This window comes from Rhododendron vialii, chromosome 5a (assembly GCF_030253575.1).
Source record: "Rhododendron vialii isolate Sample 1 chromosome 5a, ASM3025357v1".
NCBI classification, from domain to species: Eukaryota; Viridiplantae; Streptophyta; class Magnoliopsida; order Ericales; family Ericaceae; genus Rhododendron; species Rhododendron vialii.
Window position 1 is genome coordinate 10,620,677 of NC_080561.1, and position 13,176 is coordinate 10,633,852.

Below are 13,176 nucleotides of genomic sequence, written 5' to 3' on the forward strand. Positions count from 1 at the left end.
GTCCCATAACAAAATTAGAAACTTTACTGCTTACTGCTTAGTTTTGTTTCCATATAGTGTAGGGGTATATATACGTTGGCATTTAGTTTCTAAATCTAATTGAATGGAAAATTAGGAAACCGCCTAGCTAGCTAGCCTTCATCCAAATTTCATCCGCAAAGGTAATAATTAAACCTTCCTAATATTTGTAAGTCGAAGGGGCTATATATAAATATAGGAATGGAAGTACGTTCTGTGCATGGAATATCAGTCACATTAACATATTTCTTGAGTGTTGTTTTGAAAGTGAGATTTTATTATAGGCTTATAGCTGACGCTGATAGTAGGAGTATTTTGCATGAAGAAATCTAACAACTTGTTTCAAATATCGCCTTCAGCTCGCGGCGAGCTAATCTCGATCCTCTCGATTGACGGCGGTGGTATCAGAGGAATCATTCCGAGTGTCATTCTCAACTTTCTTGAAGCCCAACTTCAGGTTTTACTACCTACCTAATTGTTTCTGTTATCAACTTTTGTATTTACCAATCTTCAACTTCTCCTCTTCTTTTCTTGACAAAAAAAAAAAAAAACAGTTCTCCTCTTCTTTATTTAGTTCCACTTTATGTTTAAATGAAATTTTCTTGTGTAATACTAGACTTGTAGTTACTGCTGTTTCATCACTAGGCTAAGGGGCTGTTTGATAAAACTGAAAACTGAAACTGAAAGCTGAAAAATTAAGTACTGAAAACTGAATGCTGAAATTTTTAAGCTGAAAAGCTGTTTGATAAATATATTAAGTACTGAATTAAAAAAATGATGAATTAATTTTGTTCCAATTCTATCTTAATTTACTAACGGTCACAATATACTTTTGGTAATGGTGGTGGAGTGGTGGAGGTAGTAGGAGTGGTGGTAGTGGTGGTGGTGGTGTAGTGATGGTAGTGGTGGTGGAGTGGCGGTGGTGGTGGAGTGGTGGAGGTGGTGGTAGAAGCGGTGGTGTGTGGTGGTGTAATGATGGTAGTGGTGGAGTGGTGGAGCTGCTGCTGGTGGTGGTGGTGGTAGTGGAGGAAGTGGTGGTGGTGGAGTGATGGTGGTGGTGTAGTGATGGTAGTGGTGAGGGAGTGGCGGTGGCGGTGATGGTGGTGGAGTGTAGGAGCGGTGGTGGTGGTGGTAGGAGCGGTGGTGGTGGTGGTTGTGGTGGAGTTGTGGTGGTGGTGGAGTGGTGGAGCTGGTGGTGGTGGTGGTGATGTGGTGGTGGAGGTGGTGGTGGTGGTGGTAGTGGTGGTGGTGGAGTTGGTGGTGGTGATGGTGGTAGTGGAGGGAGTGGTGGTGGTGGTGGTGATGTGCTGCAGGAGGAGTGGTGGTAGTGGAGGTGGTAGTGGTGGAGATGGTGGTGGTGGTGGAGTGGTGGAGGTGTTGGTGGAAGTGGTTGTGGTGGTGGTACGACTGTTAAATGTAAGTACACAAAAATTCAGCCAGAATTAAGTAGCTCAAAGCTACTTAATTTTTTTCAACTTTTTAGCCTATATTTTAAGTGGTACTGAATTTGTTAAGTAATATGAAATGTGGTTATCAAACCTACTGAATCACTTATTACTTAATTGATTCAGTATTAAGTGCTGAATTTAGGTTATCAAACAAGCCCTAAGTTCCGTTAAGAGATTTTTGGGCTATTTTTGTTTTGTCCTTGTTCAAATTTTTTTCGCGTTTGTTCATTTGCGACAAACTTTTTACCCTTAAATTGATTCGTCCGGTTTTTTGGGCATTATCTTGGAAATTTTCAAAAATATTTGGGTAAAAGTACCACAAAAAAAAAAATCTACTTTTCCGATTCCTCTCATCGAGACGAACCAATAGGGGTAAAAAAAAATTGTCGCAACACGAACAAACGCAAAAGAATTTGAATAAGGACAAAACGGGACAAAAATACCCGAAATTCCTCTATCCGAAAGATAGTACTGAGCAGTTCTTCAAAAAAAGAAAGATATGTAGTACTGAGCAGAGTGTAGTTGAAAGAAGATGGGAAAAAATTCATGTAGCCAGCCCATTATGGGCAAAAAAGTTCTCCTCGATCTTCTTTATTTAGTTCCAGTTTTACATTTAAGTGAAATTTTCTTGTGTAATACTAGACTAGTCGTTAATGCTGTTTCACCACTAGGCTAAGTTTTGTTAAGAGATTTTTCGGATTTTTTGTTTTATCCTTATTCAATTTTTTTTTTTTGCGTTTGTTAGTTTTGTGACAAACTTTTTATCCTTATTGATTTGTCCGGCTTTTTAGGCTTTATCTTGGATGTTTTTCAAAATATTTGGGTAAAAATAAAAAAAAAAAATTTTTTGATTCTACTCGTTGAGATAAATCAATAGGGATCAAAAATTATCGCAACACAAAAAAAATATGAAAAAAAATTTAAATAAGGACAAAACGAAAAAATATCCCAAAAATCCTCTAGTTGAAAGATAAAAGTACTGAGCAGAGTATAGTTGAAAGAAGATAGGCCAAATTCAAGTAGCCAGCCCATTATTGACCTTTTTTAAGTCAGGTAGTCAAAAAATATGGGCCGCTCAAGCCCATTCTGCTTAGCCCCAAATTTAGTCTCCCCCCCCCCCCCCCCGTGTCCTCTTCTGCGAATCCAAGGATGTTGAATTTGGCTCCGAATTCAAAATCGATTACACTATTTACGAGTAATTTTTTCACGCATCGATTTCATCTTTTCAGGAATACTAGTCGCCGTCGTCATACCAACGTTTTGAAATTTTTATTAGAATCATAATAACCGTAAAGTGTGTGGAGCCCACACAAATATGTGGTGGATAAGAGTTTGGGGAACAGAAACGTGGACGTGAAATAATAACTTCGTGTGTGTACATGTCTAATTGTACTGCTTATCATATTTGGCATGAAATAAATAACTCGTGTGTGTCATGGCTAATTGTATTGCTTATCATATTATCAATCCTCTGAACATATTAATGTTACTCTTGTGTGTACATGGCTTAATTGTACTGAGTGTGCTATGTTTTATGTTATGTGGTTAATTGTTACTACAAGTATTTAGCAAGTTCTGATTGAAGTTGTGCTTTCCCACGTGCAGAAACTAGACAGTGAGGATGCTAGAATCGCAAATTATTTCGACGTGGTTGCGGGGACGAGCACAGGTGGTCTTGTAACTGCCATGCTGACTGCCCCTAACGAAAAGAATCGGCCTTTGTTTGCTGCTAAAGACATCAAGGCTTTCTATCTTGATCACTGCCCTAAAATCTTCCCTCAAAAAAGGTGATTAGTTTGATTTACAAAATATTCGATCTCTTATACATCCAGTAGTTAAATTAATCTTTCTATAATCCCTGAAATTTGCTTACGTGGTATCTTCTTTTGAACAACAGATCTCTATTTGCATATGTTACGAGAGTACTGAGAGCTCTCTCAAGACTGAAATACAGCAGCAAGTATCTCCATCAAATTGTTAAAGAAAAGCTGGGAAACGCACGGTTACACCAAACATTGACCAATATTGTGGTGCCGACTTTTGACATCAAGAGACTCCAACCGACCATCTTCTCTAGCAATGAGGTTTCTATCTAGGCCTTTGATGTCTAAACTAATTGTACTGTATGCACTCTTGAATTATATGCATTTAGCTTACCATGTTTTTGTTGTGTTAGGTGGAGAAAAACCCAAGCCTAGATGCCTTACTATCCGATATATGCATCGCAACCTCTGCTGCGCCAACATATCTCCCAGCACATTATTTTGAAACCAAAGACTACTCGGGGAAGACCAAGAGAATTCAACCTCATTGACGGTGGAGTAGCTGCTAATAATCCGGTACTTATATCCTTTATTGAACTAGAACTTAAATAATTTTTGCTAAGAGTTCTCTCCTAATTCTTTCTTTCTTTGTTTATTTCCGTTTTGCTTGATCCAGACTTTAGTGGCAATTGGTGAAGTTACAAAGGAGATATACAGCGGAAATAGTGACTTCTTCCCAATAAAGCCGGTAGAGTATGGTCGCTTTTTGGTTTTATCCCTCGGAACTGGTTCTGCAAAAACCAAAGAGAAATACAATGCAAAAAAGGCAGCTAAATGGGGAATTTTGGGGTGGCTAGTTAATGGTGGTTCAAGTCTATTAGTGGATACATTTCCTCGAGCGAGCGGTGATATGGTTGATATACACCTTTCTACAGCTTTCCAAGCCCTTCGCTCTGAAAACAATTACCTACGAATACAGGTATACTCTCATCCGCAATTAGTAACAATTGTGGGAAACTATTAAAAAAAAGAAGTTTATTATGTTTGCTATCAATTATTCTTATTTATTCGGTGTATTAATTCACGGGGCTCGTTAAATGAACATGCAGGATGACACACTAAGTCCTCCAGTATCTTCAGTTGATATTGCAACCACGAAGAACTTAAGGAAACTTGTGAAAGTTGGTGAGGGACTGTTGAAGAAGCCCGTTTCAAGAGTGAATTTAGAGACTGGTATATATGAACCATCTAACCAGGGCACTAACGAGGAGGTCATGAGGTACTAAATTTAGTTTTATCGCAAAACGTAATATGTTATTCTGTTTTTAAGATCTCACTTAGTTGGTACACTTTTTTAATACAAGTTTTTGTGATCTCTATAGGTTGGCAAAAATACTCTCCCAGGAAAAACGGCTTCGCGATGCTAGATTGTTATGGGGACGACGTGTTTCAAAGTCTTGAATTCCATTTTCTGAATGTCTTCAACTGTATAGTCTAGTTTGAGAATTGTTTGAATGTATCATTTATGTGTAAGCTAGTTAGATGATTGGTTAGATGTGTTGTCATTGATATTCTTGAAATGTATATAGATTAGCTAGACGACAGTTTGAACAGCCATTGTGTGTCTAGGCAATGTAACTCAATCCTGCATTCTTTTACACTACTTCAATAAAATTGAATTATTCTTTTGTATTGTCTTTGTATATAGTACACAGTTTATTTATATTGCTTACAAATATTTCCATGTTTTGCCAATTGGTACTAATGAATGGCTTCTTTGTGTTTCCAATTCGTTAAATAAAGTTAAAGGAAACAAAAACATAAAATTATAGAACAAGGTACTTCCGAAATACCTATCTGTTTGTGACAGTAAAATAATTTTATAGCCTCGCCTTGACTTGGCTGACTTCTTTAAATATAGAACTTATGTTGGGAAGCACAGGGAGGACATGACTCTGATTCTACGACTCTGCAACAGATTTGGTTTATGAATTAAGTTTAATGCTGCCCTTCGGATTACTTCAGAGTGATAAGCGATGCCCAAATGAGTAGCAGAGCAGTTTTCCAGTCATCCCCACAGTATGAATTTTTGAACTTCCTGTGACAGGTTCTGGTTAATTATGCTAGCTCATCAAAGGAGGCCGAGGAGGTTTGAAAAGAGGTAAGTGAGAACTCTTTTTGAGGGGTGATTTGGTCAATTACTTTTGTTGTTCTACTTTAGGGTGTGGGCACTACTGCTGCTTGCTTATCTTTCGGTGATGTTTACGTTAAATCATCGAATGTTCATGAGTAATCTTATCCGATAAATACTGCTTGTTTTGCTATTACTCTTTTACTAGTGCATGTGGACATTAACCCTGTAATACTTCTCTGTTCACATCTCCAGCGTCAACCCACGACATTTCCGTCCGCACTACTGCAACTCTTCCTCACATACCACCACTAGGCACCCATGGCATGTACCATCACCGCACTACCACACCCATACTAAAAGTTGTATTATTTAGTGTTTAAGTGTTACTCCGTTAGGCATTCTTTCTTTTGTTAAATATCGTTCTTGAATGTTATCGATCTTCAGGAACTTAACTACTGCAGATGCCAAAAAAAACTTGAAAGTTGTACCAAAGGTTAAACCCATGATCAAGTAATACTTGTCCTTCCTTGTCTTGTTTTTTTGAGGGGGGAATAAATGAAATCCTTGAATTGCAGAGTACGCAAGGCATGCTGCAGTACTGACCATAAGTCCCTTCCCTTTACCTACACCGTCCAGTCAGGTGTACTGTTAACCCTTTAAATCTAAGCCAACCTAGGTCCCAAACTTGCAGCCCCAAGAAGTTTTGGGCCGTAATATCTCTATAGAACTGATAAATATTGAGTCTTACTCAGTCTAATGGTCCTTGAGCCCAATTCAGATCCCCTGCACCTCAAGTCCCTTGGGCAAGTGTGGTTCGGTTCCCTAGCTAATGATGTACCTAGATGGGCTAACATTGAATGGATTGCCATCTTAATGAAGCTGTCAACAAAGATAGATTGAAACACCGGGAAGTTGTCCCAGATGAAGGTTGTAACCTATGTGGCCAAGGAACTGAGAGCAACAACCACTTTTTTTTTGCACTCGTCCCTATTTTGCTAGAGTCTGGGATGCATTCCTATAGAAAAATGGCTTACATAGAAGAGGCCTTGCACTGCCAGAAGAGGTTGACTGGGCTATTCAGCAATGTGGTTGGAAGAGGTTGCAGCATACTTTTTTTAAGTTGTTTACGGCTGCAGTGCTATATCACTAACGGATAGAGAGGTTCAAAGAATTAGTCTTGAAGTCAGGGAGATCATCTGCAGAATTGAATCTGAAATTAGAGTTTGCATTGCCTCTTGGAAGCAAATGAAAAGAACTGACGAGAAAAGACTCTTAGGCTTGCAATGGAAGATTTTCCCCGAGCTGTGCCCTGATTCATGAAGCCTGCTGCTTTCTTTGCTTTTAGCTATAACCAAGTGTTTGCTTCTTTTGTTCTGGTTCTCTGGACTCAAAGTTTTGTTTACTGGGTTGTAATGCTGTTCTAGTCCTATTGCATTTGTTGGTTTGTTCTGGGTATGCCCCTTGGATCCTGTAATTGGTTGCTTCAATAAAACTAAGTTACCAACAAAAATGACATTTAGTCTTGGCATTACTTGCAGGATGCAGCAGAAGAGGGACTGCGTTGATATACAGAAAGCAAGGCAACTCTCATTTGGGTAGGTAAGGTCCTAGCATGTTGTCGTGGTTATCATTCAGCACATATGCGCGTTTCTGAAAGCAATGTGCAGATTTATTTTTCATAGACAAGTGGAGTTTTGTTAAGTCGGAATATCAGCAACTAGAAAGGGCATAATAGTGTCTAGAGCCACTTATACATCAAAACTAGAAACAAAACAATCATTCTTAGCTAGATGGTGGGACACCCAATTACTTATTTGATGTGTAACATGATAGTCTAGTGGACTAAAATTCAAGGCCTCTAGCAATGTGTAGATTTCAGGGAAGAGTTCAGTCATGAGCCAAGTAGTAGGGCCGCCTTCCTTTTTCCTATACCATATTGACATCCTTCATTTCTCAAGGCTCTTTTTCCATTTTTTTGTTTTGATGTGAAAATGAAAACCACCTGACCACCTTAATTATGTGCCTTCAACTTTAGTATTTCATTCTTCTTTACCTGTAAATACGCCAAACAACGATAGGATAGTACGATATTAGCTCAAAATTCATTTCTAATGCTGTGATTTGTCGAGTTAGAGTTGTCTGCATTTGGTATGGTATACTCATTTTCATTGGATTGGTACTTTAGATGAAGCCACTGCTCAAAGTCGATAAATCTAATATTCGAACACAACCTCAGTAACTCCACTGGTGCAGTCATTTGCATCAGGTTATCTAACCCTAGCAGCCCAAGGCTTTTTAACCTGTTTGTGCCTTCCACAATTTACCATATCAAGATTTCAGTTGATGTATTGTAGGATTGATCTAGAGCAAAAGTAAAGCTATATATCCTCCTTTCCCTTTTTTCAATGTGCTGTGAATTTATGGCACATAGGTTATGGTTTTGTTTTTCTAGCCTTTTCTAGACTCATAGTGAGCATCTGGACTAGAGATAATGGATATCAACTCGAGATGATGGATCGAGGGAATCAAACCCAAGTAGTTAGAACCAAAATTAATTTAGTTTCACTATAGAATATGTCAATCTTGATTTTTTAACTCTAACTTAAAAAATCAGGGCTTTGTGTCTAGAGTGGTCATTTGAAAATTGAAAATTTAAAAACCGATCACCTTGGGAGTCTTAATCTCACTTACTCAACCAGACTTTTGAGAACCCTAGCAGCCTAGCTTATATTGTAAACATATCCTTCCATTTGTGATTTTCTTCATCTATTTTAGCTACTGTCTTACTAATCACCACCTGACGGACATTGGATAATACACAAATAAAAAAATTGAGGTAGAGCTAGTTTCAGATTGTCATCGATGATGGTTTGTGCACTCCCAAGGGGGAACATTTTCGGTTGAACAAAGATGGATTACAGTTTGATTGTCACTTTCAACAACTGCGTCTGGGATGTTATTTACTTCCAACAAACGGGCTGCTAGTCTCACAGTAAGAGCTTAATTCACCTTGAAGAGAAGATGAGGCAAAACTCACGGCTTTCAAACCATTTTCCCATGGCAATTCCTCAACAGTATTGCTGCAATGGCCACCTTCAAGTTTCCTCTATTCATAACGACATCACAGTTAATAACCTTAAAAGAGTTTTTGATGGAGGAGTAGACCAATGTGATTCGGCTAGCTGATGTTGACTGCCCCCCTTGAAATTCTGCCCATGTGAAAGAAGCCTTATTCACAACATCTTAATGGACTAACTGGAATGTGGTTATCCACCGAGTCATAAGAGCCACCCAAATCTGCCAGGCTAGAAAGGCACATTTGCTCACCAAATTCCGGCTATCTGTAGCTGAATCAAAGTCTTCCTAAACGATATACATGGTCCTCTTTGTCATGACATACGAGATAGCTTTTGGATCCACCTTGTAATTTAAATGGCTTCCAAACCAAACCGCTACTACACACACCCCCACACCTAAAGAGCAAGTGTTCACTAGTTTCAGGTTCCTTATGGCAAATGGGGCAACGGGAGAGATGATGCAAATTTTCCTTATTTGGTAAGAAGTTCCAGCAGATTTTCCACCAAAAGTGACTGAAATTTTTGGAGAAACATTATTGAGTTTGTAAATAAATTTCCACATTCCGTGGGAGGTTGGAAAAATGAAGAGGCCTTTGTGGTTTTGTTTATGATCTAATCTGATGCTCATAGCCAAATGGTAACCGGTTTTCACCTTATAAACTCCCTTTTGGATCGAAATGCTATTCCAAGAAATCGTCTTTTCCTTTCAGAGAGATTGGCAAAATGAGCATGGCTTCAATATTTAGTTTTTTTTTTTTTTTAATTTCTAGACTCTCATTACTCATTTGTATTTTCATTTTTTGTCAACCATCTGACAAAGTTAGTGCAAATTATAATGAACGGAACAAAGACGGAGATTATAAAACCGACTTGGACCCGTCCACACGCTTGCGAACCCTACATAAACGAGGTTCAACCATTATTTTCTCGCACCACTTATGGCGGAACGGATCATGTGCATTGATGTTTTTTCCTCTCTTCTTTTCACACAGCTCCAATTGCAAGATTATCCAAGTGTCCATAGCTTTTAGTGTATTCAGAGAGATCTCTTTAACAACCGGATTGAGGGATTTTGTAAGGAAAAAAGAAGAAGAAGAAAGAATTAGCCAAAGCAATCATTTGAATGGAATACTTTGATGAAAAATGTAACGACAAATACAAAAATTGAATTATTTTGATTGGCTGCCCTCTTCCTCACCAAATGTCATAAAAAAAAAAAATGAGGAAATTGGTGAGAAAAAAACTCTCCTTTTCTTATCAATTTCTCACAATTCTAAAGGGCTCTAGCTTCCAAGGAGGTGTTTGGGAGGTTACTTCCCATAAATATTTTTGCATTTTTTCATTTTGCTTGTTTGGCTCATCCCTCCCAAATTAAAATTAATTCCAACAAAATGTATTTTTGACTTTTGATGAAGACTAGCAAAGGACAAAAGTATGGGGAGAAGAGCTTTTTGACTTCTTATTTTTCACTTTTTCCACTTTGATAGTACTCCCTCAGTCCCTAAATGTTTGGCACTTTCATGCTTTTTATTGTCCCATATTATTTGTCCATTTTGAAAAGTCAAAAGCAAAATATGGTAAATTTCCTATGTTACCCTTTTCTTTTGGGCACCAAATTTCAAATTCAAATTTTCAAGTACCATTCAAAGTACACTAGAAGGGTAAGATTGGACACTTGATTTTTTCACAATACAATAATATTTGTTCCTTAAAAGTTAGAACTCCCAAAAGTGCCAAACATTTAGGGACGGAGGGAGTAACATATAAGCCTATAAAAAGTGTTATGCAAAGTATACTCTTGTTGTAAAAGGCATTGTATATGTATCTCCCAAACACTTTACTCATTCAATAATGCATTTCGACTATAATCTAAATAGTAAAAAATATGAATTGTAAAATGCAAATAGCCAAAAGAGGCTTTCAAACACCCCATAAGGCCATAATCTTGTTTTTATTTGTCATCATAAAAATAAAATCTTTATTTGCTCTGTTTGGAACTTGTCGAAAAGAAAGGAAAGGAGAATAAAAAAGAGGAAAAATATGAAGAAAGTAAATTCTTTTCTCTTGTTTGGTTGTAAAAAGAAAATGAAAAGAAACTAGGAGGAAAATGAATTTCTCTTGTTTGACTTCAACATGAAAATGGAAAGAAACGGAAATTCTTTAACTATCTTTTCCTAAAAATTGTGTGGTGGATTTTCTCTCCCATTTCCCTTTTCAAGCCTTCTTTCCTTCCTAGTATTTTATTTTCCTTTTCCTTCAAAAAAGAACCAAACAATCATGGGAGACTTAAATATTCTTCCTCATAACTCAACTGACTTATGTTTTCATCCTACTCATTTTGAACACTTACGTTTTTATCCTCCATCTTTTTTTATTCCAAAAGTACCCCTATATATATATATATATATATATATATATAGAGAGAGAGAGAGAGAGAGAGAGAGAGAGAGAGAGTCCCCTTCTCCTAAGGACTACCTTAACTTAATAAAATGAGGACCTCCCTTTCCTGATAGAATTTCGATGATCCAAGCCACTCAATGTGTTCAGAACGTGACTTTAAGGGTACCCGCAAAAAATCAGCCAAAAAATTGACCGGAAGGCTTCACCCTAGCAGTTTTTGTTTGTTTTTATCGAACGGTTCAAATAAAAACTGCTCGGATGAAGCCCTTTCCGGGTCATTTTTTTTGCTGATTCCTCGCGGGTACTCTTAAAATCACGTTCTGAACACATTGAGCGGCTTGGATTATCGAAATTCGAACGAAAAATGGGAGAAATGGAGAGGTCCTTATTTTAACTAAAATAAGAACCTACTCATTTGAAAATGACAATATATATAGCACCGAAATTTGGGATGAAATCCTAAGATTTCAAGTCCCGGCAATGAATTAGGCACATGAATTACGCCCCCCATTGCAATCTGATCCTTTATCCACGGAAGGTCCCCACCATCCCATAAATACGCACCTAAAACTCCTTATTCCTTATCCTTTAAAACAGGGAAAACGAGGAAAGAGAGAACCCGAAACGACAGGTCCCAATCCGTCCCCTCTCGTCGGCTGCTTGAACAGTCAGTTCCGGCAAGGAAAATCCTCAACGAAATCCTCATTTCGTGAGTCGGTCGATCCGTAACTCCCAAAGCTACCCCAAACCCAACCTATCGGACTCCATTTCTTTCGTCAAACTCGGTTGAAAAGCCCCATTGTTTGCCACCGCCCTAGCCGTCGCCAGACTAGATGTGGTGACACGCGTTCATCGTCGATCTACAACAAGAAGAACGCTAAAGAAAGGTGCTCGATATTGGCAATGAAGAAACAGTCATTTAGCACCAAAGAAAGGATTTGGTGCTTTTAGTGGGATTTAACACTAGGGAAAGGATTGGGTGTGGATATGTCTTTGGTTTGTTTGTGGTGATCTAATTCTTATGTTTTCATGGATAAGAATTGTATTACGTGCTTCTATGTTGGTGATAAAGTGGCCATATTTTATGAAATTAACATGATAAGTTGACCACATTTTAATTTTGTGGATTATAGGTATTGACCAACCAAACATGATAAAGTGGTCATGTTTTATGAAATTAATATGATAAGTTGACCACATTTGCATGTATTGATCATGTTAAAATGCTCAGATATTATCCAAAAAGGATATATTTTTAATTGATCTTATTTCATGCAATATGGTTAAATTACCATCAAAATAGGTGTTATCGTGATCAGCATTCCATGGTTAAATTACCAATTTCAACGTTTCATGACCATTCGTAATTTAGCTTAAAACCAATTTAATAAACATGACATAATCAATCATATTAAAATTACCAAAAAATCATGAATTATGATTGTTTCGATGCAATTTAATTTAAAATATAAAAGTAATATGATAAAAAAATAAAAGTAATCAATCATATTTAAATTTACCAAATCCCACTAAATTAGGAAAACAATCCAATCTAATCCCACTAAATTGGGAAAATAATCCAATTCAATCCCACTAAATTAGGAAAGCAATAAACATAATATAATTATTTGTATCATAATGAAAAGGGTAAGAAAGATAATTCATACACTAAGAGGATGAAAACATAAACATGAAAAAAGGGCGGCATGAATTATTACATGACATGAATAAGGGGATGGATATTTAAATATTTCAATTTACCAAATCCCACTAAATTAGGAAAACAATCCAATCCAATCACACTAAATTGGGAAAATAATCCAATTCAATCCCACTAAATTAAGAAAACAATAAACATAATATATTTATATTATAGTGAAAAGGGTAAGAAAGATAATTCACACACTAAGAGGATGAAAACATAAGCATGAAAAAATGGCAGCATGAATTCTTACATGATATGAATAAGGGGTTGGATATTTAAATATTTCAATTTACTAAATCCCACTAAATTAGGAAAACCATCCAATCCAATCCCACTAAATTGAGAAAATAATCCAATTCAATCTCACTAAATTAGGAAAGCAATAAACATAAATACCATAGTGAAAATGATAAAAAAGATAATTCACATACTAAGAAGATGAAAACATAAGCATAAAAAAGAACAGCATGAATTTTTACATGACATGAATAATGAGATAAATATTTAAATATTCCTACAATCATTAGGGAAAATTCTTTACTTTCCTTTTTTCCCCCCTCATTTTCTAGGTTACAAACAGAGCCTAGTTTATTGTTACTGTATATCAGTAGCAGAATAGTTTAAATTTCCG

At 37.0% G+C, this 13,176-nt stretch overlaps 1 pseudogene; it reads left to right on the top strand.

Moving 5' to 3' along the window:
• Nucleotides 1-2,949: 2,949 nt before the first annotated feature.
• On the top strand, nt 2,950-4,604 carry LOC131327554 (patatin-like protein 2; annotated as a pseudogene).
• Nucleotides 4,605-13,176: the final 8,572 nt, after the last annotated feature.